Source organism: Heterodontus francisci, chromosome 12 (assembly GCF_036365525.1).
Source record: "Heterodontus francisci isolate sHetFra1 chromosome 12, sHetFra1.hap1, whole genome shotgun sequence".
In the NCBI taxonomy this organism is placed as follows: Eukaryota; Metazoa; Chordata; class Chondrichthyes; order Heterodontiformes; family Heterodontidae; genus Heterodontus; species Heterodontus francisci.
Genome location: NC_090382.1, coordinates 114428567 through 114455514, shown reverse-complemented (window position 1 = coordinate 114455514; position 26948 = coordinate 114428567).

Genomic DNA, 26948 nt, shown 5'->3' with positions numbered 1-26948 from the left:
CAGTTCCAGCATTACATCCCTGCTTTTGTATTCTATACCTCGGCCAGTAAAGGAAAGCATTCCATATGCCTTCTTCACCACTCTATCTACCTGTCCTGCCACCTTCAGGGACCTATGGACATGCACTCCAAGGTCTCTCACTTCTTCTTCTACCCCTCTCAATATCCTCCCATTTGTGTATTCCCTCACTTTATTTGCCCTCCCCAAGCGCATTACCTCACACTTCTCTGGATTGAATTCCGTTTGCCACTTTTCCGCCCACTCAACCAAAACATTGATATCATTCTGGAGTCCGCAGCTATCCTCTTCACTATCAACTACACAACAAATTTTTGTGTCATCAGCAAATTTGCCAATCATGCCTCCCACATTTAAGTTCAAATCAGTAATATATACCACAAACAGCATGGGACCCAACACTGAGCCCTGTGGAATGCCACTGGAAACAGCTTTCCATTCAGAAAAATATCCGTCGACTACTACCCTTTGTTTCCTGTCAATGAGCCAATTATGGATCCAACCTGCCACATTCCCCTCTATCCCATAGGCTTTCATTTTACTGACCAGTCTGCCATGCGGGACCTTGTCAAATGCCTTACTAAAATCCATATAGACACATCCACTGCACTACCCTCATCAATCTTCTTTGTTACTTCCTCAACGAATTCAATTAAGTTTGTAAGACATGGCCTTCCCTTAACAAATCCATGTTGACTATCCCTGATCAGTCCATGCCTTTCTAAGTGGCAGTTTATCCTGTCCCTCAGAATTGATTCTTATAATTTACCCATCACCAAGGTTAGACGGACCGACCTATAATTATTTGGCCTAACCCTGGCACCCTTTTTAAACAATGGTATAATATTTGTAGACCTCCAATCCTCTGGTGCCTCGCCCGTATCCAGTGAGGATTTGAAGATGATCCTCAGCGCATCTTCTATTTCCTCCCTGGCTTACTTTAACAACCTGGGATGCAATCCTTCTGCCCCTGCCGATTTATCCACCTTCAAGGATGTCAGACCCTCTAGTACTTTCTCTTTCATTATGCTAATCGTATCTAATATAGCACACTTCTTCTTTTACTACAATGTCTGCATCGTCCCTCTCCTTTGTGAAGACAGAGGCAAAAAACTCATTTAGAACCCTGCCCACACCATCTGCATCCACGTGTAAGTTCCCTTGTACGTCTCTGATAGGCTCTACCCTTTCCTTAGTTATCTTCTTGCTCTTAATGTACTAATAAAATATTTTTGGTTTTTCCTTGATTTTACCTGCCAATATTTTTTCATGTCTTCTCTTTGCTTTTCTAATTTACTTTCTTTTTTACTTCACCCCTGCTGTTTCTATACTCCTCTAGGCTTTCTAATGTATTTAGTTTTTGTGATCGTCATAAGCTTTCTTTTTTTGCTTCAGCAGACCCTGTAAGCCTCCGGATAACCAGGGGGCTCTAGATTTGGCCGTACAACCCTTTATCTTTGTGGGGACATGCCGACACTGTGCATGTAGGATCTTGCTTTTGAATGCCTCCCACTGGTTAGCCACTGATTTTCCTTCCAGCAGTTGTATCCAGTCCACTTTCGTCAGATTGCCTCAGTTTCGTAAAATTTGCTTTCCCACAATTTAGAACTTCAACTCCTGTTTTATATTTGTCCTTTTCCATGATTATGCTAAAACTAACTGTATTATGATCGCTATCTCCAAAATGGTCACCCACTGCTACTTCATTTACTTGCCCAGCTTCATTATGGAAGACTAATTCTAGAATTGCCCTCTCGTTGGGCCTATTATGTGCTGGACAAAAAAGTTCTCCTGAATGCATTTCAAGAATGTTGTGCCCTCTGTGCCCTTCACACTGTTTGTATCCCAGTTGATATTGGGGTAATTGAAATCCCCAACTATTATTGCCCTATAGTTTTCGCACTCAGAAATGTGCCGACATATTTGTTCCTCTATCTCCCTCATCAGAGCCCTTTCCTATCCTGAGTGGCGTGAAACAGGGCTGTGTTCTCGCACCCACACTTTTTGGTATTTTCTTCTCCCTGCTGCTTTCACATGCGTTCAAGTCTTCTGAAGAAGGAATTTTCCTCCACACAAGATCAGGGGGCAGGTTGTTCAACCTTGCCCGTCTAAGAGCGAAGTCCAAAGTACGGAAAGTCGTCATCAGGGAACTCCTCTTTGCTGACGATGCTGCTTTAGCATCTCACACTGAAGAGTGCCTGCAGAGTCTCAACGACAGGTTTGCGGCTGCCTGCAATGAATTTGGCCTAACCATCAGCCTCAAGAAAACGAACATCATGGGGCAGGACATCAGAAATGCTCCATCCATCAATATTGGCGACCACGCTCTGGAAGTGGTTCAAGAGCTCACCTACCTCGGCTCAAATATCACCAGTAACCTGTCTCTAGATGCAGAAATCAACAAGTGCATGGGAAAGGCTTCCACTGCTATGTCCAGACTGGCCAAGAGACTGTGGGAAAATGGCGCACTGACACAGAACACAAAAGTCCGAGTGTATCAGGCCTGTGTCCTCAGTACCTTGCTCTATGGCAGCGAGGCCTGGACAACGTATGTCAGCCAAGAGCGACGTCTCAATTCATTCCATCTTCGCTGCCTCCAGAGAATACTCGGCATCAGGTGGCAGGACCATATCTCCAACACAGAAGTCCTCGAGGCGGCCAACATCCCCAGCTTATACACACTACTGAGTCAGCGGCGCTTGAGATGGCTTGGCCATGTGAGCCGCATGGAAGATGGCAGGATCTCCAAAGACACATTGTACAGCGAGCTCGCCACTGGTATCAGACCCACCAGCTGTCCATGTCTCCGCTTTAAAGACGTCTGCAAACGCGACATGAAATCCTGTGACATTGATCACAAGTCGTGGGAGTCAGTTGCCAGCATTCGCCAGAGCTGGCGGGCAGCCATAAAGGCGGGGCTAAAGTGTGGCGAGTCGAAGAGACTTAGTTAGTTGGCAGGAAAAAAGACCGAGACGCAAGGGGAGAGCCAACTGTGTAACAGCCCCGACAAACAAATTTCTCTGCAGCACCTGTGGAAGAGCCTGTTACTCTAGAATTGGCCTTTATAGCCACTCCAGGCGCTGCTTCACAAACCACTGACCACCTCCAGGCGCTTACCCATTGTCTCTCGAGACAAGGAGGCCAAAGAAGAATCTCCCTCTCACTATTTTGGGGTCTATAGTACACTCCTAATAGTGTGGCTGCCCCTTTTTTATTTCTGATCTCCACACATATGGCCTCATTTGATGATCATTTAGCTTATCATCCCTCCCCACAGCTGTTATTGATTCCTTTCTAAAAGACAGCTCCTCCAATAGTGCAACACTCTATTAAAGCATCTTCCCAGAATTTGTGCCCAAGTCTTTGGAGTAGGATTTGAACACTGACTTGGAGTCGAGTGTTACCTACTGAGCTATAGATGATACTAAATGTTTGGGTGCAGTACTGGTTTTCATCTCCATTGCCAAATAGCCAAGAATATCTGAGAACATTTACCAGGACTGTGGCCAGCAGCACACTCTCCTACTTTCTCCCCATTAACACGTTACAAAAAGAAATAGGAATGGAAAAATATTAAAGCAGATTCTTAGGAGCTGGATAATATTTCAAAAGAATTTCTTATGGTAATTCTCCCTCTTTTGACAAGCTGTGTTTTTAGCCAGCTGTGAAGAATTGGAGATGGTTGGGAGAATTTTTCAAAGTGCGTCAGGATCTGTAAACAGTCAAATGCTTTCATTAATATAGCTGACAAAGTAATTTCAAGGCACATGAGAAATGATTTGAATTGTTACACTGGAGGGATCCAGAGTGATGTCACTTGTCAGAGTAATATTTGTTTGGAGCAAACATCGGCTTTTATAAACCTTAGAATCCTCTGCCTCAGGTTACAATGTGGTTTCAAAGACACTTCTGAGGTTTTGAATGAGCCAGCGCTCTTGAAAGTGCATACAGAATATAATCTTTATACCCGGCCTTATTGATCAGCTCAAAACAACTGCACCTGATATTCCACAGATCAGCATGACGCTGCAGAATATCACAGAACAAATCAGAATGATAAACTCATGAGTATCTCCCCTACTGTGGGTTCATTCATTTCTCTCTCGATTCTATTAAGAGAGATTAACATTTATACAGTGCTTATTACACCTCCGAGAAGCATCACAAATGTACTTCACACGAAACAACTTACTTAGGAAATGCAATGACTCTTGCCACCTGTCAGCTTATTTGGCATACAGAAAAATCCCAAAGCAGCCAAGATGAGTTGATCCATTTTGGTGTTGATTGAGAGTTGGGGCTAGGGGTGGTGAGTGGGAGGGGTCAAGAAATCTCTCTGCTCTTCTTCAGATAGTGCTTGAAGAGGTGGTCAGGGTCTGAATCAATGGCTCATTGACGAATAACACCTTCAACTATTCAGTGCTCTCGGGACTTTACTGCAGTGTCATTGTTTGTCACTCCTTCTTTGCCAGGACCTCAAAGCAATGAACTCTTAACCTTATCCTCAGTCCTCATTCCTCCTATAATCTACAGGATTTTTCAGTCCATTTTAGCATTGTTATTACCTGTTTTCCTCCTATTCTTTTCAATGTTGGTGGTGTCTGACATTATAAGCCTTACCCAGGAAAGAAGGAAAGAAAGACAGAAGGAAGGAGCATTTGTATAGCACCTTTCACAACCTCAGGATATCTCATATCACTTTGCAGCCAATTAAGAACCTTTGAAGTGCAGACACTGCTGGAATGTAGGAACTGAGGCTCCAATTTGCGCACAGCAAGCTCCCATAAACAGCAATGTGATAATAAGCAGATAATCTGTATTTTTTATATCACATTAAAATAATGGGTCAGATTTTACTGTAAATGTGGTGGAGACTAATAGCTCTCACTGTTACTTAGTTTAGTTTAGAGATACAGCACTGAAACAGGCCCTTCGGCCCACCGAGTCTGTGCCGACCATCAACCACCCATTTATACTAATCCTACACTAATTCCATATTCCTACCACATCCCCACCTGTCCCTATATATTTCCCTACCACCTACCTATACTAGGGGCAATTTATAATGGCCAATTTACCTATCAACCTGCAAGTCTTTGGCATGTGGGAGGAAACCGGAGCACCCGGAGGAAACCCACGCAGACACAGGGAGAACTTGCAAACTCCACACAGGCAGTACCCGGAATTGAACACGGGTCGCTGGAGCTGTGAGGCTGCGGTGCTAACCACTGTGCCACTGTGCCGCCCTATATATGCACAAATCAGACAGCGATGTCAGACGAGCACAGATAGGCTATTAAATGGGAAAATCCAGACGTTGCTGTCCAAGATGCTCCACTCCTTTATAAACTGTGTGAAAATGGCATCCTACCACCTGGCTCCCCATCTAAATGGACTGAATGACATAAAGGTCCTGTACTATCATAGTTACGAACTAAACCTCAGAAAGTTAGGACTTTTGATTTCAGTCTAACAACTAGGCTACTGCTAGGGTTAAAATATTGAAGATTTAAAAAAAAAACTAGGCTTCTGCCTCTAAACTATACAGACCAGCAAAGTTTATTTCTTATCTGCATTGAGTTAACTGACTTCTGACAGAGCACGGGCATTGTAATTGACCCCAGCATCCCTTGGAAGGGGTGGAGTTGTATGGAGAATTAAAAATAGTTCAGGATTGACATACCTGAGAAGTCTTCAGTTACACTCAGCTGGAAGTAGAGCTAGATGTCAGATAAGAGCAAGATCAGGCTGTGTCAAGGTCCATGCATGAATAATGGCCAGTTGTCCAAGGTGCAAGAAATTGACAAGCACATTTGGTAATTGCAATTCAGTGAGGCATCAATGCATTCAGAAGAAAAATGAAAAGGTAGAAAATTGACACAGAAAAGTGGGGAGAAAAAGAATGAAAGCTGCTTTTAACTTCAATTGCCTAATCTTCAGTTAGTAATGTCTCAGTAGTACCACTCTCACCTCCGAGTCAGGAACGTTGTGGGTTCCTCTCCCATTCCAGAGAATTGAGTGAAGTATCTGGGTTGACATTCCTGTGTAGTATTGAGGGAGTGCCGCATTGTCAGAGGTGCTGCCTTTCTGGTGATATGTTAAGCTGAGGTCCCGGCTGCCCTCTTGGGTGGATGTAAAAGTTCCCATGGCATTATTTCAGACAAGACCAATGGAGTTCCATCTGGTGTCCTGGCCAATATTTATCCCACAATCAACCTCATTACAAAAGAGATAATCTAGTTGTTTATCTCATTGTTGTTTGTGGGAGCTTGTTGTGTCAAATTGGCTGCTGTATTTCCTATTTTACAAGAGAGATTACACTTCAAAAATAACTTAATTGACTGTTAAGTGCTTTAGGACATCCTGAGGTCATGAAAGGTGCTATACAAATGTAAATCTTTTTCTTTAAATGGAAGGAAAATTGTCTGCATTCCTTCATCTGCTCCAACCTGTCTAATTTTATGGGAGTCTGGAGGTATGTTGAGCATTTTAACTTTGTGTTCTGAGCTGGGGCCTTTCATTTAGCCAGTTCACAGAGATTCCCCTTGTATATGGCTATTGACAGTTCTTTAGGTCTCTCCAGGGGTGGGAGTGCAATTAAATAATTACATATCAATAGTTTATTTCCTACAAAATATGTTACATATAAATATTACATTTCCTACATTACAACAGTGACTACACTTCGTAGAGTCATAGAGTTATACAGCGCCAAAACAGGCCCTTTGGCCCACCATGTATGCGCCGGCCATCAAGTCTATCTATTCTAATCCCTTTAAAAGTACTTCATTGGTTATCAGGGACTTTGGAATGTTCTGAGGTTATGAAAGCTGTATAAACACAAGCTCTTTCTTTTAGTAGCCAGAAACTGAGGATAGGGGATCGGACCAGAAAGACGAGGAGTTGAGATTTAAGATCAGCCATGATCTTATTAAATGGTGGAGCAGGCTTGTGGTAACGTATGGACTACTCCTGCTCATATGTTGTCATAAGCAGGTCATTAATTACAGGGTGAGGCTACAAGCCATGATGCTTGAGTTGGCTGATCTATTTTCACTGGACTGAGGAGTGAGGCACATTATTATTATTCAATGTCATCTTAAATAATGAGGAAAAATGCTGTTTTGGTGAAGAATCTGAGCTTTTTTTTGTGTGTTTTCTACAGTAATGCTAATTTCACCTTGGGCTGAAAAAGTTAAGTCCAAAATTTCAGATGCAAACTTTCTTAAGAGGGAACCATAGTTATATTAAGGCATCCTCACCTGAGTATGATATAGTGATCGGGAGTCACTTTGAAGACATGGATCTACTTCATGTGACTGAATACAATAATTAAAAATGATGTGCTTTACTATTTGCAGTACAATCAGCCCGGTTTTCAGCTTTTGGGTAGAACCAGGTTTGAGTGAAGCTAAGAAGTGTCTCGGACAAAATTTAACCCTCAACCAACACCTAACAACAGATTATTTGCTCATATCATATTGCTGTTTGTGGGATCTTGAGATGTGCATATTGGCTGCCGATGTTTCCTATATTACAACAGTGGCTACACTTCAAAAGTCCTTCATTGGCTGTAACATTCCAAGGTCATGAATGGTGCGATATAAATACGAGTCTTTGTTTCTTTTGTTAATATATATTTATGCTTTTAAATTATATCTGCCTCTATATCTGTGCTTCATGGATTTAAAAATGACATAAAATAGAAACAAAAATACCTTTTATCAGTAAATATATGTTCCATTATATTGAAGCTCATCTTAAATAACTTATCAATGGATTGCAGCGTTTAATTTTCATTTGCTCTCTCTAAGATCCCCAGTGACTATTGTTAGGGTTAATTGGAGGCCAATTCTGGCAATTACAAATAGATGGATAGTTTCAAAGGCATTTTGCATGTAATCATCTCACAGGCTTTTTGAAGCAGCGCAATTATAGAAGTGCTGGGTAATTTCAGAAGAAATTGGCTCTGTGGGAAAATTGTGCTTTCGGACTGCTTTTGTTCTTGTGCTTGGTGTTTAAGGATTGCCTGATTATTAGACGATTGGGGAATCATAGATACAACCTGGACTTGGCCTTTGTATCCTGCTCAGGTTCCATTTGGGCCAACATTACTACGAGATATTTATGTAGCATTTCAACACTATCATTTTCCCATGAATGCTATAGAATTCCATGAATGCTATAGAATTTCCCAACATAAATCTCAACTGATAGGCTCGACGTGTTGTCTTACAATTACACAGTAAGCAGCTTCTCACCGACAAGAAGCAGCCAAGGCTAGTCAAAGAAAGTCCTATTCTGGATATTTGAGTGAGATATTAACTTATTCAAAACCCATTTACTCACACAGAGTTAAAATCGGGCCCAAAATATACAATCTGTTGGCCAATGTTAGACATCTTCAGCACGTACAACATACCGCAACCATTTGGATGGGCCAATAAGTACCGATTCCAATGTTACCATGCATTGGATACAGGCACTAGTCCAGAATCAATTCACTGTCTTTGAGCTATTAGGAGTTGGAGGGTTCAGCATCATAAGAAAGCCATCAGTCCCATTATGCCCATTGTAGGATCTAGTAATGTTATGCTACTCGACTAGTAATCCCTTAGTCTGGACAAACAATCGAAGGAATATGAGCTCAAATCCCACTACAGAGGCTGGGAAATTTAAATTAATTTAAATCTGGAATAGATACTAACCATGAAACTACAATTAAAAAAAATCTGGTTCACTAAGGTCCTTGAGGGAAGGAAATCTGCCATTCTTACCCAGTCTGTCCGAAATGTGACTCCAGACCTACAGATGCAATTGATTCTGAAATGGCAGAGCAGGTCACTCAGTTATATTCAGGAAAGCTTCTCAAAGTCAATTACAGATGGGCAATACATACTGGTCGTAATAGTGATGCTCACATCCTGTAAATAAAAAAAAGTGCTTGCTATTTGAAAGAGTTATCCAATTAGTCCCACTCTGCTGCTCTTTCCCCATAGCTCTCCAAATATTTCCTTTCACGCATATTGCATTTCCTAAATTACAAGTGACTACACTGCAAATTGGTTATACAGCACTTAGAGAAGTCCTGAGGTTGTAAAGGGTGCTTTATAAATTAAGTCTTTCTTTTTAGTTCTTATATGTATAATTTATTTTTGGAAGTTACAATTGTGTCTACTTCCACCACTCTTTCAGCCTGTGAATTACTGATCATAACAGCTCACTACGTAAATCAGTGTCCAATTATCTGAATTCTGTGCCCTCGAGTTACCAACCCTCCTGCTAGTGCTAGCAATTTATCTCTATCTATTCTACCAAAGCCCTCCATAATCATGAACAACTCCATAAATTTTCATAGTCAGATTACTGACATAAAATCCAATGTACTGACCATCAAACCCTACCTTTGGCATCACATCTTTTCAGATAAGATGAAAGCTGTTTCTGATGTAGCTGAAACCCGCATCATAGAATCATAGAATGATACTGTACAGAGACCATTCATGCCTATGCTGGCTCTTTGAAAAATCTATCCAATTAGCCCCATTCCGCTGCTCTTTCTCCATCATCAGGCAAATTTATCTAATTTCTTTTTGAAAGTTATTTTTGAAACTGCTTCCTCATGTTCTTTTGCCAGTCACCGTTGTTACCAACCCTTCTGTGACTGGAAACAGTTTCTCATTTACTTTATGAAAACCATTCATGAATCTTGTTCCTATTCTCTGCATGATCTTAATGTAATAGTCACTGTAATTACTCAGCTGTGTTTACAAATCTTGTTCTTGGGCCTGTGAGAACTGTAGTTCATGACATTTGCAGCACTTTCTTTATGTTGTGTTGTCCATGAGTTAATTAATATGTTTACTGTAGCCATCAAGCTAAATTTCAGTTCTTGAGTGGAGACATTTTCTGCTGTAGCACAGTAAGTATCACACGAATATGCCTTGGACAGTGATAAATTTCTTCTCCATAACTCTGTATGTCCATTATTTAGGAATACAGGAACAGGAGGAGGCCATTCAGCCCCATGGGCCTGCTCCACATTCAATTAGATCATGACTGATCTGCACCTCAACTCATTTTACCTGCCTTTTCTTCATATCTCTTGATGCCGTTCCCCAACTAAAACCTATTGATCTCAGTCCCGAGAGCTCCTGTAGTCTCAGCTTCTCTAGTCTTTTAGAGATTGAATTCCAGATTTCGACTACCCATTGTGTGAAAAAGGGCTGCCTGATTTCCCTTAGTCTAATTTTGTGATTATGTCTCCTCATTCTTGATTCCTCCATCAGACGAAATCGTTTCTCCATATCTACCCCATTGAATCCTATTAACATTTTAAACACTGAGATCAGATTATTTATACACAAGTAAATACAAACCAAGTTTATGCAACCGGTCCTCATAACTTAACCCTCTAAGATCTGACATAATTCTGGTGAATCTGCAATATAGCCACTCCTAGACGAATATATCCTTCACAATGTGTGATACGCAAAACTGAGTACAGTGCTCCAAAGTGGGTCTGGCCATGACTCTATACAGCTGAAGCATAAGCTCATCGCCTTTGCAATCCAGTCCACTTGAAATAAAGGCCAACATTACATTTGCCTTTTTGATTGCTTTTGTTCCTGTCTACTCGCTTTCAATGATGTGTGTACCTGGACTCCTAAATCTCTTTGCTCTGCTACAGTTCCTAATTCCTCACTATTTAGAAAATATTCCAATTATTTATTCTTGGATCCAAATGGATGACCTAGCACTTACACTGAACGTATTACACTGATCTTTCAATAGACATAGGGTGAAACTGTATGCAGTGATCCATCTAGCCTATTGTTTGCACCTTTAAATGTGGCACAAGTCAATATGTTATGTAATCTATCACAGGTCTTTCTGATGCACCTGTCTTCATTGGTAAGTTTTACATCTTTTGTGTTGGGTACGTATACATATTATGCTGACGAGGCAGCAGAGGGGGGCACATGTGATACAACATTTATGCTATTGCTTAGTGTAGCAGTAAACATGCTTTGCATGGTGTTATGACCGCGGCGGGAGCAACGCACAGTCAATTCAGTCCCGTCACTCCACAGGTCGCAGCATTTTATTAAGCTTTCACACCCAATCATAAAACAGCCAAATTAAACACTCTAGTAATCCCAGAAAGAAACAGACCAAACCAGGTATCTTTAGACAACAATAAATTAACTATTTGACGAGGTCAAAGCCTTTGACCTCGTCAGCAGACGTGGTCTCTTCAGACTACTAGAAAAGATTGGATGTCCACCAAAGCTACTAAGTATCATCACCTCATTCCATGACAATATGAAAGGCACAATTCAACATGGCGGCTCCTCATCAGACCCCTTTCCTATCCTGAGTGGCGTGAAACAGGGCTGTGTTCTCGCACCCACACTCTTTGGGATTTTCTTCTCCTTGCTGCTGTCACATGCGTTCAAGTCTTCTGAAGAAGGAATATTCCTCCATACAAGATCAGGGGTCAGGTTGTTCAACCTTGCCCATCTAAGAGAGAAGTCCAAAGTACGGAAAGTCCTCATCAGGGAACTCCTCTTTGCTGATGATGCTGCTTTAACATCTCACACTGAAGAGTGCCTGCAAAGTCTCATCGACAGGTTTGCGGCTGCTTGCAATGAATTTGGCCTAACCATCAGCCTCAAGAAAACGAACATTATGGGGCAGGACATCAGAAATGCTCCATCCATCAATATTGGCGACCACGCTCTGGAAGTTGTTCAAGAGTTCACCTACCTAGGCTCAACTATCACCAGTAACCTGTCTCTAGATGCAGAAATCAACAAGCGCATGGGAAAGGCTTCCACTGCTATGTCCAGACTGGCCAAGAGAATGTGGGAAAATGGCGCACTGACACGGAACACAAAAGTCCGAGTGTATCAGGCCTGTGTCCTCAGTACCTTGCTGTATGGCAGCGAGGCCTGGACAACTTATGTCAGCCAAGAGCGACGTCTCAATTCATTCCATCTTCGCTGCCTCCGGAGAATACTTGGCATCAGGTGGCAGGACCGTATCTCCAACACAGAAGTCCTCGAGGCAGCCAACATCCCCAGCTTATACACACTACTGAGTCAGCGGCACTTGAGATGGCTTGGCCATGTGAGCCGCATGGAAGATGGCAGGATCCCCAAGGACACATTGTACAGCGAGCTCGCCACTGGTATCAGACCCACCGGCCGTCCATGTCTCTGCTTTAAAGACGTCTGCAAATGTGACATGAAGTCCTGTGACATTGATCACAAGTCGTGGGAGTCAGTTGCCAGCGTTCGCCAGAGCTGGCGGGCAGCCATAAAGGCGGGGCTAAAGTGTGGCGAGTCGAAGAGACTTAGCAGTTGGCAGGAAACAAGACAGAAGCGCAAGGGGAGAGCCAACTGTGTAACAGCCCCGACAAACAAATTTTTCTGCAGCACCTGTGGAAGAGCCTGTCACTCTAGAATTGGCCTTTATAGCCACTCCAGGCACTGCTCCACACACCACTGACCACCTCCAGGCGTTTACCCATTGTCTCTCGAGATAAGGAGGCCAAAGAAGTAATCCCAGAATGAAACAGACCAAACCAGGTATCTTTAGACAACAATAAATTAACTATTTATTTTAAAAAAACTAAATCTTCAACACTATTAAGATAAACCTAGATTTAAAGACCTTATAACTTCTTATTTTAACCTAACACCCCCATTCACACACATATACTCAAAAGCTAACAGTTAACCGGTTTTAAATGTGGAGTTTAAAAAAAAAATTAGCTGTCTCTTAAGAATAATTCAAATAAGTAAGTTTTTGTAGGTTACGTTCCTGATGGATGAGGTCTTCTAATGTAAAAATAATCAAAGGTCACTCGAAGCCTCACGTGGATTTGTTGAAAATAGTCCTTCAGTAGATAGGCATTGAACTCTTCGGCTGCAGCAAAAATTAAACGGTTGTTTGAATGATGAGCACAGCAATACCAACGGTTTCTTGACAAAGACTTTTCTTCTTTACTCAGGGACTTAACTTGGTTTGTAGCTCCCTGCAGAATTTTTGCTGAGAAGAAATAGACAGCTTTCTTCTCTTCAGTATGCTTTGCTGGAAAATTCTCTCAGAACTAACTGGTTTCAGCCAGTTTCTGCCAGTTCCACACACAACCAAGTGGAAACATTACCATGTGACCTCTCTCTCTCCTGCCATTACCCAAGATAACAGCTGTGGCACACTATGTCTCCAAAACCTTCTGTCCCTTAAAGGTGCACTGTTTTTAACAGAGTCTTAAAGGCATACGCACTGTTTTTAATCCGAGGAGAAAAATAATTACAGGTCCGTGACACTTCCGCCCTTGGTGAAATGAAACGCCATTCCCGAAATGTGTTTCATTACAATACAAACAAAAACACATTGGGAAAAAACACTCTAACATTTTCCACATTGACACCATTCACCCTACTAATAATTTGCAGCATTTTCTTTGTACTATCACCATCCATATAAGTTAACGTCGTTAAATTTGTGACAAAACATCAGTGATAACATTATTTTTCCCCAAAATATATATAACTTTCAGATGATAAGGCTGTAACAACAAACTCCATCTAAAGATTCTAGCAGTTTGTTTTTAAATTTTTAATGTTAATGGGTTATGATTATATTAGTATATTTTTTATAGTCCTGGAGGACATATACTTCAAAATTTTTGAAAGCCAGCAAAAGTCCTAATGTTTCTTTTTCCACAGTGGAATAGTTTTTTTGATGGCAGTTTAGCTTTCTTCAAAAGTACCCTACTGACTTCTCTTTTCAATTTGGCAAATTGGATCCAATATTCGCTTAGCGGCAGGAGGTAGAGGGTGATGGTCAAGGGTTGCTTTTGCGAGTGGAAGCCTGTGACCAGTGGTGTACCACAGGGATCAGTGCTGGGACCCTTACTGTTTGTAGTGTACATTAATGATTTAGACATGAATATAGGAGGTATGATCAGTAAGTTCGCAGATGACACGAAAATTGGTGGTGTTGTAAATAGTGAGGAGGAAAACCTTAGATTACAGGATGATATAGATGGGCTGGTAAGATGGGCGGAGTTGTGGCAAATGGAATTTAATCCTGAGAAGTGTGAGGTAATGCATTTTGGGAGGACTAACAAGGCAAGGGAATATACAATGGATGGTAGGACCCTCGGAAGTACAGAGGGTCAGAAGGACCTTGGTGCATTTGTCCATAGATCACTGAAGACAGCAGCACAGGTAGATAAGGTGGTTCGGAAGGCATGTGGAATACTTGCCTTTATTAGCCAAGGCATAGAATATAAGAGCAGGTAGGTTATGATGGAGCTGTATAAAACGTTAGTTAGGCCACAGCTGGAGTACTGTGTACAGTTCTGGGCACCACACTATAGGAAGGATGTGATTGCACTGGAGTGGGTGCAGAGGAGATTCACCAGGATGTTGCATGGGCTGGAGCATTTCAGCTATGAAGAGAGACTGAAAAGGCTAGGGTTGTTTTCCTTAGAGCAGAGAAGGCTGAGGGGGGACATGATTGAGGTGTACAAAATTATGAGGCGTATTGGTAGGTTAGATAGGAAGATACTTTTTCCCTTAGCGGAGGGTTCAATAACCAGGGGCATAGATTTAATGTAAGGGGCAGGAGATTTAGAGAGGAAAAAAAATTTCACCCAGAGGGTGGTCGGAATCTGGAACGCACTGCCTGAAGAGGTGGTAGAGGCAGGAACCCTCACAACATTTAAGAAATATTTGGAGGAGCACTTGAAACGCCATAGCATACAAGGCTACAGGGCAAGTGCTGGAAAATTGGATTTGAATAGTTAGGTGCTTGATGGCCGGCACAGACACGATGGGCCGAAGGGCCTGTTTCTGTGCTGTCTCACTCTATGACTCTATGCCCTATTCATCATCCTGCAATAGGATTGTAACAATCCCCAGGTCGCTTGCATAATCGCTATTTTAAAGGGTTGAATGAAATTTGGAGTAACCAACACTGGTTCATTCGTTAATATTGCTTTGAGCTTTTCAAAAGCTGCCTGCCATTCATTTGACCAAGCCACATTGTTTTCCTTTTTTTGAGGCATATCGGTTAATGGAGCAGCGACAGTACTAACATTCCGTACAAATTTCCTGCAAAAACCGCACATCCCTAAAAATCTCATTATTTCCCATTTAGATTTTGGGATAGGTAACTCCATTAAGGCTTGTACCTTTGTCATTTTTGGCAATACCTGATCTTACCCCTCTATGTGTCTGAGGTAATTTTATTTATTTATTTATTTATTTATTTTAATTTAGAGATACAGCACTGAAACAGGCCCTTCGGCCCACCGAGTCTGTGCCGACCATCAACCACCTATTTATACTCATCCTCCACTAATCCCATATTCCTACCACATCCCCACCTGTCCCGATATTCCCCTACCACCTACCTACACTAGGGGCAATTTATACTGGCCAATTTACCTATCAACCTGCAAGTCTTTTGGTGGTGGGAGGAAACCGGAGTACCCAGCGAAAACCCACGCAGACACAAGGAGAACTTGCAAACTCCACACAGGCAGTACCCAGAATTGAACCCGGGTCACTGGAGCTGTGAGGCTGCGGTGCTAACCACTGCGCCACTTGCTTTTCCGAATTTGCTTTTTTCCAGATTTATCATTAACTCCACGGCTTGTAACATTTTAAACAGAATTTTGAGCTGGTTTAAATGTTCTTGCCAAGTGTTACTGTATATTAGTACATCATTGAGACACACTACACAGTTGTGAACACTGGCTACCACCTGATTAATTAATCTTTGAAAAGTGGCTGGGGCATTTTTGAGCCCGAATGGCATCGCCCGGCTCTGATGAAGACCATAAGGTGTTACAAAAGATGATATATCTTTGGCTCGAGGAGTCAAAGGAACTTGCCAGTATCCCTTTAACAAGTCAATCTTGGCAAGAAACTTAGCACTACCCACTCTGTCAATACAGTCTCCTAAAGCCTGCCTTTGTTACCGCATTGACTTTTCTATAGTCTATACAAAATCAGGTCGACCCGTCAGGTTTAGGTCTTAGAACTATTGGTGACCTCCAGCTACTTTGACTAGGTTCGGTCAAATTGTTTTCCAGCATGTACTGGATTTCTGCTTTCACTTGGGCCTGTTTGTCTGGACTCTCGTGGTAAGGGTGTTGTTTTGAAGGAAGGGTTCCCCCTATATCCAAATCATGTGTGGCTAAGGTTGTACATCCTAGCTTAACCCTACAAACTCTTTTAAATGTTTTGAAAAGCCTGGTTAGGTCTTCACGTTGTTTTGCCTCTAAGTGCAAAAGCATATGGTCTGATTTTCCTAGCTATTCTGTATTCACCAATCTGATAGGTGGAGATTCAATCTGAGAATTTTCTAGGCCTACTTCTGCCTCATTCTCACTATCCTTTTCCTTCTCAACAGTCCCGATTACCTGACATACCTGTACTGGCTTATCCTCCTCCCTGCAATAATATTGCCTCAAGTAATTTACCTTACCCAATCTTTTGATCACTTGATCTGGGCCACTGAACCGTGCTTTTAATAGTTCTCGCTGTAATGGTAACAAAACTGATACTTCATCCCCTGGTTCAAAATTGCGGGTTTTTGCATTCTTGTCTGCCCATTTTTTCCGATTGGATTGGGATGCTTTAAGGTGTTCTTGAGCCACATCACAAGCTTTCATAAGCCTTTCCCGGAACACGGATACATAGTCCGGTATTGAAGATTCATTCTTTTTTTCCAAGAATCTGTCTTTTATGAGTTTTAGAGGACCTCTTACTTCATGTCCGTAAACTAGTTCGAAAGGACTGAAGTCTGTAGATTTATTTGATGAGTATCTGGTGGCAAATAAAAGAAAGTCTAGTTATTTATTCCAGTCATACAGATATTCGTGGCAGTATGTTCTAATCATTGTTTTGAGAGTTTGGTGGTATCCCTCTAAAGCTCCCTGTGACTGGGGGTGATGTGCTGAAGATTTCAACTATCCAATTCCCAAATTGCCCATGACTTCTTGAATTTTCTTAGACATGAAATTAGAACATTGATCGGATTGAACTTCAAGTGATAACCCATATCTTGTAAAGAATTGGGTTTACTTTACTACTATTATTCTTGCAGTAACTGTCCTCAAAGGAATGGTCTCTGGAAATCGACTAGCCATATCCATAATAGTAAGTATATATTGATGTCCTGCTTTTGATTTTGGCAATGGTCCTACATAGTCTACCAATACCCTGCTAAATGACTCCTCAGTCACTGGTATGGGAACTAGTGGTGCCGGTTTTATGGTGGTTGTGGTTTTCCCACCATTTGACATGTATGGCATGTATTACAAAATTGTCTCACATCCTTTGTAAGACTAGGCCAGTAATAATGTTGGCTTATGCGTGTTTTGGTCTTCCAAATTCCCCTATGTCCTGTAAAAGGTATGTCACGTGCTTACCTTAATAATCCATAGTGATATTTAGGTGGTACCACTGTCTGTTCAACAACTGTTCGGTTTTCATTCGCAGGTCTATGAGGCATCCTCCATTTCCTCCTCAAAGCCCCATTTGCCATATAATAGCCTTCCGGAACTCCTTTTGCCTCAGCTAATGTCAGAGACATCTGTGCTATTCGGTATATCTCTGGATCAGTTTGCTGTGCTGCAACGATAGAAGATCTGGTAAACATCTCATTTGGATTATCTAAATCCCCAAATAATATTTAAGATACTTGGCTGTTTGTTTGTGGTGCCACTTTTCTCTCCAACAATGGATCATGCTTTGCCATTGCTCGGGGAACTACACACACAGGAAATATTCCTGGAACCTGTTCCTGTAATTGCTCCATTTCCCTAACTTCATCTGGTTCCTCTAATTTTGGGAGAAACTGATACTTTTGATCCAACCAAATCATTTCCTAGAAGTAGATCAGTTGCCTCTACTGGCAAACTATGGACAACTCCTACAGTTATTATCCCAGATTTTAAGTCACTCTACAGGCGTACTTTATATAAAGATACGAGTATATACTCTCTGCCAAGGGTGGCACAGTGGTGCAGTAATTAGCACCACAGCTGCACAGTTCCAGCAACCCGGGTTCAGTTCTGGGTACTGGCCGTGCGGAGTTTGCAAGTTCTCCCTGTGACCGCGTAGGTTTCTGCTGGGTGCTCTGGTTTTCTCCAACAGCCAAAGACTTGCAGGTTGATAGGTAAATTGGCCATTGTAAATTGCCCTTAGTGTATGTAGGTGGTACAAGAATGGAGGGGATGTGGTAGGGAATATGGGATTAATGTAGGATTAGTATAAATGGGTGGTTGTTGATCAGCACAGACTTGGTGGGCCGAAGGGCCTGTTTCAGTGTTGTATCTCTAAATAAAAAAAAACACCACTAATTAAAACTTTTGTATTCAAGGCACCCTCTGGTGGAAACATTATATCTTTCCCCAGAAGGGAGTTTAGGTTGCTCCTGTATCCCTGAGTATAATGATAGGTTTTCCTGCCTCACTTAACGGATATGGAGTTACCTTCCCCTTTGACAAAAATTCATTATAACTTTCGGGTATCTTATTCTTAACCTCAACGCTCACTTTAGTTTTTGTACCTGATTATACAACTGCTGTTAAAGCTATAGTCTGGTCTGCTATACTCTCAGTCAGCGTCTTTTCCTCTGCATTAGCTTTGTGTACCCCAACAGGTTCTATGGGTTTGCCTCGCAATTTCCAGCATTCTGAATGAAGATGACCCATTTTGTGGCAATGAGAACACTTTGGCTTGCAAAGGAAGTGGCCACATATTAGGAAGGGGAGAAAAATACTGCGGATGATGGAAATCTGATGGAAAGGGTAGAAGAGGTTGGAACTACTTGGGGGAACAGAGGAGCGGAAGTAGGCCATTCAGCCCTTCAAGGCTGTTCTACGTCTGTGGAGGCTGGAACAAATTAACATTTCAGGTCTGTACCCTTTCATCTGACCTGGAAGAAGTTAGAGATCTAACATTCAACTCCCTAGTACATATTGGGGAAATATGGCTAGATCTTCAACGTTCTCGGCATAAAACCAATGGTTTATGAACAGGAGATCATTATATTGTATATTAAATTATGTTACATTTATACAGTTTTATATTTATTTACTAGTTCCCAATGTTACATTTATGCTGCATTCAGAAATATTTGTATTGAAGCCATAACCTCACCAACAAATTTGCAGGTCTGTGGAACAATGCTTATGCCAACTTGACATCTCAGTTCTTACCTTCTGGCATCTGCTGCACATTGATCTTCTTCCTTGCTGGTTCACCAGAATCTTCTCGCATGTTAAAATGTCCATGCACCTCACTGCCTCTTAATTCGTGCAACTGCACTAAGCCACCAAGAAAATGCTTCATAATTCTCCCTTGAGGTTCTTGTGTCAGCAACAGTTGAATTCAGTGGCAAACTTGGCAGTTGCCCTTGCCATAAACCTCCTCCAACATCAAATGAATTTCCTGCTGAATTAAGCTAATCTTTCTTACATTTGTCCAGCTCGGTAAATTCTTTCCCCGCTGTTTTTCAACTTTGTTGCTCATTGAGTTGGAAAGCTTCATAGCTGGCTTGTTTAGATGTTTATTTGGTCTATGATCACCTGTCGGCTTAATTTTCCTCTGGCAGAAATTAGACACAGAATCTAACTGAAATTAAACCAGTAAAATGACGGAAATATTCAGCAGGTCGGGCAGCACCTGTGGGGAGAGAAACAGTTAACATTTCAGGATGACCTTCTGTCTGACGATCTGAAACGTTAACTCTGTCTCTCTCTCTCTCCACAGATGCTGCCAGACCTGCTGAGTACTTCCAGCACTTACTGTTTTTATTTCAGATTTCCAGCATCCACAGTATTTTGCTTTTGTACTGGGTGTGACTGGCTATGCACAGTCAACTCGATAGTGAAACGCAGAAATATCATTGCACTTGGCACACTAGAATTGAGACAATTATTCAGCTACTCGGACTAGGTCTGCTCGCAGGAATATCAACCACCATCTCAACCAATTTTGCATGTAGTTCATTGTTTCCCATTAAAATGCATAAGAAAATAATTCATACCTCAATAAATGTTCCCCTTTGAATGATCATTCACATTAATGGTGTTCTCATTAGCTGGCATGTTCTGTAGTATTAGCAACACTTTCCTCCTCACCGATATCTCTGTCGCCCTGGGCACTAGTATCGCTAAACATGACTGGGTGGGTGTGCACGGGTAAGAATCCAAGAGACTTTTTTTTTAAAATTTCCTTGCTGAGCAAGCAGCTGATTAGCTGAAGAATTTCATTACATATGCAGTACTGTAAATTGGCTGGAAGGAGGCATAACATTGGAATAAACTGAGCATGGCACATCAATTTTTATCCATCACCGAAAATGAACTATTTTAAGTCAATTTTTTTGTCTCTCTCTCTGGCAATAGGAAGACTTTAATCATTTGTATTGCTGCTTTGGCACGAATCCACACAATTAAGAATTTTTAAATCGCTGTTGAATATTCTTTGGGCTAACGCTGGTTCCTGATGGTGTAAACATGGTCCTGTGTCACCAAACTGCTTATGTTATTGAAATAATAATCAAGGACGGTCTCAGCGCTGCCTGGCAACTAGTTTAAATGTAACAATGTTGGGAGCAGATCACCTCCATAGCCCACCAACCAACCAGGAATCATTTGTATCAACCATCATCTGTATCACACATTGACCTCCCCTGTGGCTTCCAGGAGTCTGTAATGCCACATGTTATGCTATGGCTCAGTGGTAGAATTCTTGTCTCTGGGCCAGTCAGGTTGTGGATTCAGGTTCTGCTCGAGAGACTTGAATGCCAAATCTAGATTAATACTTCAGTCAAGAACTAAAGGCCTAACACATTGTCAGAGGTGCCATGTTTCAGATGAGATGTTAACCTGAGGCTTTGTCTGCCCTTTCTGGGTGGATGTGAAAGATCCCATGACGCTATTTTGAGGTCGAGCACTGGACTTCTCCCATACAACATCACTCATCACATAGCTATTTGTGGGAGCTTACTGTTGCAAACTGGCTGCTGTGTTTTCTACAATACAACAGTGACTACATTTCCAAACTACTTTATTGGCTGTAAAGTACTTTGGGATGCCCTGAGGATGTGAAAGGTGCTATATAAATGCAAGTCTTTCTTTTCAGCCTTGGGTGCGTAAAAGAGACATCGGAAGAGAGAAAGATGGTGGGAAAATATTAAATACAATCCAGCACTGTAAACATCTAAAGCAGAATTGCCCATGAAATGCCATCGAGCTATTTGCTCAGGTTCATGTTTCGATGAAGCATCTTGGGATGTTTTATTGCATTGAAGGTGGCTATATAAAAGCAAGTTGTTGTTGAACCTTCAAAAGGTCATACACTGTAATAAAGATAATGGGACCCAAAGAAAGAAAATGGAGAGAAATTGGCTGTGTCCATTTTTTGGATGTATATTGGGTGCAAGGTGTATTGATTTCTGGGCACAAGGTCCGTCCTCACTGGCATGGCCGCTATATTGGACCCCGCCATTGTTAGTCGTCTCTAACGCCTGAAAGCAGCATTGGATCAGTTTAAATATCAAAGGTCCAACTAGTTACTACAGATCTATGACGGCCAAATTGGATTTGAAAAGTATTTCTCGTATTTACCTTTCCATAACTCTGACAGAATTAATCTCAGATGTGAAGGCTGCCTGCTGCCTCCTGAAACAATTATTAGTAATTGAACACTGAGGAGGGAATAAGCTCATCTTGAAAATGTTAAGGAATCAACTGTCTTTTGAAGAAGTTCAAGTTAAGTCACTGAGGCTTTCTTCCCACCTAATCTATGACACAGCTGGATTTAAATTGATCCAAATTTCCAGCATTTGCTGAAGTTAATGAGTTTAGCAATCTTACCACACCAGCTGACAGAAGTTGCCTTAGTTTCCATCCGGGCAGTCTATTGATTCGAGATGAAGTGTCCTTGACTTCTGATAACTGTACATTGAGAGGAATTGTACTCAGCACTGCAAAACCAGTGCTCTAAATAGTTAATCAACAATCTTTATTGTGCAACCACCTCAATGATAAGTCCATGCTGATTTTTGTTTTTCCTTGGAATCAATACTAACAATCATTGGTAGATGTTGTTGTCAGGTCTGTTTTGAACAGAGTTAGCACATTGTGATCCTCTGCTCTTGAACAGTATGGACATTCTGTTTATCCACCAGATTCTGTCTGTCTCATTCTCCATCTACTCTTTATGCTGCCGTACCTGTCAAATACACGTTTTGCTGATTATACAAAGTATTCCTCGGCAATAAATAGGTAAAAAAGGATGAATGTTGGAAATCCGAAATCAAATCTGAAAATGCTGGAAATGTTTCAACTCCAGACATTTAGATGTTTCCTTGCATTTTTCTGCAGGTTTCTCCCACAAGGTGTACTTTTAATAGCCCACATTTTGCTGCTGTAATAATGGCAAAACTGTCAGTATTTGTTGTCATTACTCTGTGAAACTGACAACTTATGAATTTCACACAAGCACAGTTAAACATAGAAATCCAGAATTTGCTATTAACGATTTCTTGCTCCTCCACGGGGTGCGCTGTTGAAGTCCTTGCTGATGAAAATCTATTAGAAATCAATGATTTGATGTAAACCTCCATTTTTTATGCTTTTAGTTTCACTGCAAAGTCTTTGAAAAAGTTACACCTTGTTGAATGAGGCGTAACTGGGTTTTTAACAGCATACTACTTCATAATTCCTGCTGAACAACCTCTCTGGCCCTGAAAAACTAATTTTATATTTGTGGAATGTCAAATCTTTCCATTCCAAGATAAAAATTCCATAGATTTTTAAAATACTAAACTTATTTTTTACATTTGTTTATATTTCAGCTTCTACATTAATCACATGTATTTTTTTCAATCTTTATTTTTTTCCTATAAAATTATACAAAATGAATACTAAAACCTGCTTATTACTTCTTGGTTCGCTGTCTGTGAGAATTCTTCAATGTGATTGGCTGCTTATCCTGCTTGATGACATCACTGTTGCTGTGCACTTCACTGCTGACCACAAAATCCAGGAATGTCTTTTTCCCTTTCATTTCAGAGTCATGTTTGGTTTATATTGGTCTTTGCAGTTCCTGCCTAAATAATACAAAAGTAAAATACTGCAGATGCTGGAAATCTGAAATAAAAAGAGAAAATGCTGGAAATGCTGGAATTACCTTCCAAGAGAGCAGACCTGCAGGAAGAACATGGAGTGGGAGCAGTTAAATAGAGCACGAGGATCGCAGCCTAGAGCAGTTACCTTCCGGGAGAGAAGCAGAGAGGAGCGGACCTGTGGGAAGAACACAGAGCAGGAAGCAACTAAATACAGCCCGAGGATCGCGGCCTGGAGAACTTACCTTCCGGGAGAGCAGCGGAGAGGAGTCCGGGCGCGCTGGAGTTTGAAAACAAAGTGAACAGTGACGTCACAGGAAAGCTGCAAGGTGATTGGTTGGTGAGTAACTGCTGTTAGGGAGTATCAGTAAATAGCTGGGTTAGTACACTACTGTTAGGGTGTGTGTGTAAATAGCTTAATAATAAGGAACAATTAAGTAGCTTTTTTTTGAGTAAGGTTTATTTTAACTAGTGAACTAATGATTTTTGGTAGGATTTATCAGTACTAGTAAGGTTTTATTAATAATTCTAAGCTGTTGTAGTATTGGTAAGGTTTTTTTTTAGCAGTAACAAAAGGTTAACTAATTATTAAAGGAATGGCAGGGTTGTTTCAACCTTGAGAGTGAACCTCCTGTGCAATGTGGGAGCTCCAGGATGCTTCCCGTATCCTGGAGAACCATTTGTGCAGGAAGTGCTGCCAATTGAAGCAATTGGGCTCCAGGTTTTGGAATTTGAGCAGCATCTGGTGACACTGCGGTGCATTCATGAGGATGAGAGCTATGTGGATAGCACATCAATAGATGTGGTCACCCCACAGCTTAAGAGTATGCAGGGAGAGGGGGAATGGGCGACCACCAGGCAGTCAAAAAGAATCAGGCAGGTAGTGCAGGAGACCCCTGAGTGCATCTCACTCTCCAACAGGTATTCAGTTCCGAATACTGAGGAAAGTGATGCTTTACCTGGGGAGTGCAGCCAGAGCCAAGTTCATGGCACCACGGGTGGCTCAGCTGCACAGGGAGTACAGGGAAGACTGGAAGAGCCATAGTGATAGGTGATTCAATAGTCAGGCGATTCTGTGGCCACAGACGTAAATCCAAGATGATGTGTTGCCTCCCTGTGCCAGGGTCAAGGATGTCACTGAGCGGCTGAAGAGCATCCTTAAGCGGGAGGGTGAACAGCCAGCAGACGTGGTCCACATCGGAACCAATGACATAAGTAGAAAGAGGGATATGGTCCTGCAGTCAGAATTTAGGGAGCTAGGTGAGAAATTAGCAAGCAGGACCTCAAAAGTAGTAATCTCAGGATTACTCCCAGCGCCACGCGCAATTGAGTGTAGAAATAGAAGAATAAGACAGATGAATGCGTGGCTGGAAAGATGGTGCAGGAGGGAAGACTTTAGATTCCTAGGACATTGGGATTGGCTCTGGGGGAGATGGGACCTGTACAGGCGGGGAGGGTTGCACCTGAACAGAGCTGGGATTGAGTTCCTTGTGGGATGTTTTGCTAGTGCTGTTGGGGAAGGTTTAAACTAATTTGGCAGGGGGATGGGGACCTGAGGGTAGACTCAGTTGGGACAAAATCAGAAATTAAAATGCAAGGCAGAAAATTAATGGATGTGAATGGAAGACAGAGGAAACAAGCATTAGAAAATAAAAAAAGAGTTTGGCAGTGCTGAATTTCAATGCAAGGAGTAGAACAAATAAAGCAGATGAGCTGAGGTCACAGATAGACATGTGGCATTATGATATCATAGCTAGTACAGAAACATGGCTTAAAGAGGGACAGGAATGGCAGCTCAATGTTCCTGGTTACAGAATTTTCAGATGTGATAGGGAGGGGGATAAGAAAGGAGGGGGGGTGGCAATTTTGGTCAAGGAATCTATTACAGCTGTGAGGAGGGATGATATGTTGGAAGGGTCATCAAATGAGGCCAAATGGATGGAGATAAGGAACAAAAAAGGGGCAATCACTCATCTGGGAGTGTACTATAGACTCCCAAATAGTCAGAGGGAGATAGAAGAGCAGTTTTGTTGGCAAATCTCTGAGAAGTGCAAGAATAATAGGGGAGTAATAGAAAGGGATTTTAACTACCCCAATATTAACTGAGATAGTTTCAGTGTGAACGGAATTGAGGGTGCAGAATTCTTGAGGTGCATTCCGGAGAATATTTTTGCCCAGTATGTAGCAAGTACAACAAGAGAGGGAGCAGTTTTAGACTTTGTTTTAGGAAATGAAGATGGACAGGTGGAAGGAGTGGCAGTAGGAGAGCATTTTGTGGTAGTGATCATAATTCAGTCAGTTTTAACATCATTATGGAAAAGGACAGAGATAGAACAGGAGTTAGAGTTCTCAATTGGGGCAAGGCCAATTTTACTAAACTGAGGAGTGATTTAGCGGAAGTGGACTGGAAACAGCTATTTGAAGGTAAATCAATGTCAGAGCAGTGGGAGGCATTCAAAGGGGAGATTCAAGGAGTTCAGAGTAAACATGTTCCCACAAAGAAAAAGGGTGCGGCAGCCAAACCTGGAGCCCCATGGATGACAAAGAGCCTACGGGTGAGATAAGGCAGAAAAAGAAAGCTTATGGCTGACACTGTGAACTCAATACTACAGAAAGCCGAGAGGAGTATAGAAAGTGGAGGGGTAAAATCAAAAAGGAAATTAGAAAAGCAAAGAGAGGGCAAGACAGAATACTGCCAAGCAAAATCAAGGTGAACCCAAAGATGTTTTATCAATACATTAAGAATAAGATGAAAACTAAGGAGCGGGTAGGGCCCATAAAAAAACAAAAAGGTAGCAGCAGAAGATATTGGTATGGTACTTAATGAATACTTTGCGTCTGTCTTTACAAAAGAGGGGGACTATGCCGATATTGTAGTTAAGGAGGAGGAGTGTGAAGTATTGGATGTTATAGACATAGGGAGAGAGGAAGTATTAATGGGATTAGCATCCTTGAAAGTTGATAAATAATGAGGGCCAGATGAACTGTATACTAGGCTGTTAAAAGAATCAAGAAAGGAAATAGCAGAGGTTCTGACCATCATTTTCCAGTCCTCACTGGATACAGGTGTGGTGCCGGAGGAGTGGAGAATTGCTATCATTGTAGTGAGGGATAAACTGAATAATTACAGGCCAGTCAGTTTAACCTCAGCAGTGGGCAAATTTGTGGAATCTATTCTGAGAGACAGGATAAACTGTCACTTAGAAAGGAAAAGGTTAATCAAGGATAGTCAGCATGGATTTGTTAAGAGAAGATCTTGTTTGACCAACTTGATCGAATTTTTTGAAGAAGAAGGAAGATAGATGAGGGTAGTGTAGTTGATGTGGTCTACATGAATCTTAGCAAGGCTTTTGACAAGGTCCCACATGGCAGATTGGTTAAAAAAATAAGATCCCATGGGATCCAGGGAAATGCAGCAAGGTGGATATAAAATTGGCTCAGTGGCAGGAAACAAAGAGTAATTGTTGATGGGTGTTTTAGAGACTGGAGGGCTGTTTCCAGTGGTGTTCCGCAGGACTGGGTCTCCCACTTTTTGCGGTGTATATTAACGATTTGGACGTAAATGTGGGGGGCTTGATCAAGATGTTGGCGGATGACACAAAGATTTGCCGTGTGGTACATAGTGAGGCGGATAGCTGTAGGCTGCAGGAAGATATTGATGGTCAGGTCAGATGGGCAGAAAAGTGGCAAATGGAATTCAACTTGGAGAAGTGTGGGGTGATGCATTTGGGGAGGTCAAACAAGGCAAAGGAATACATGAT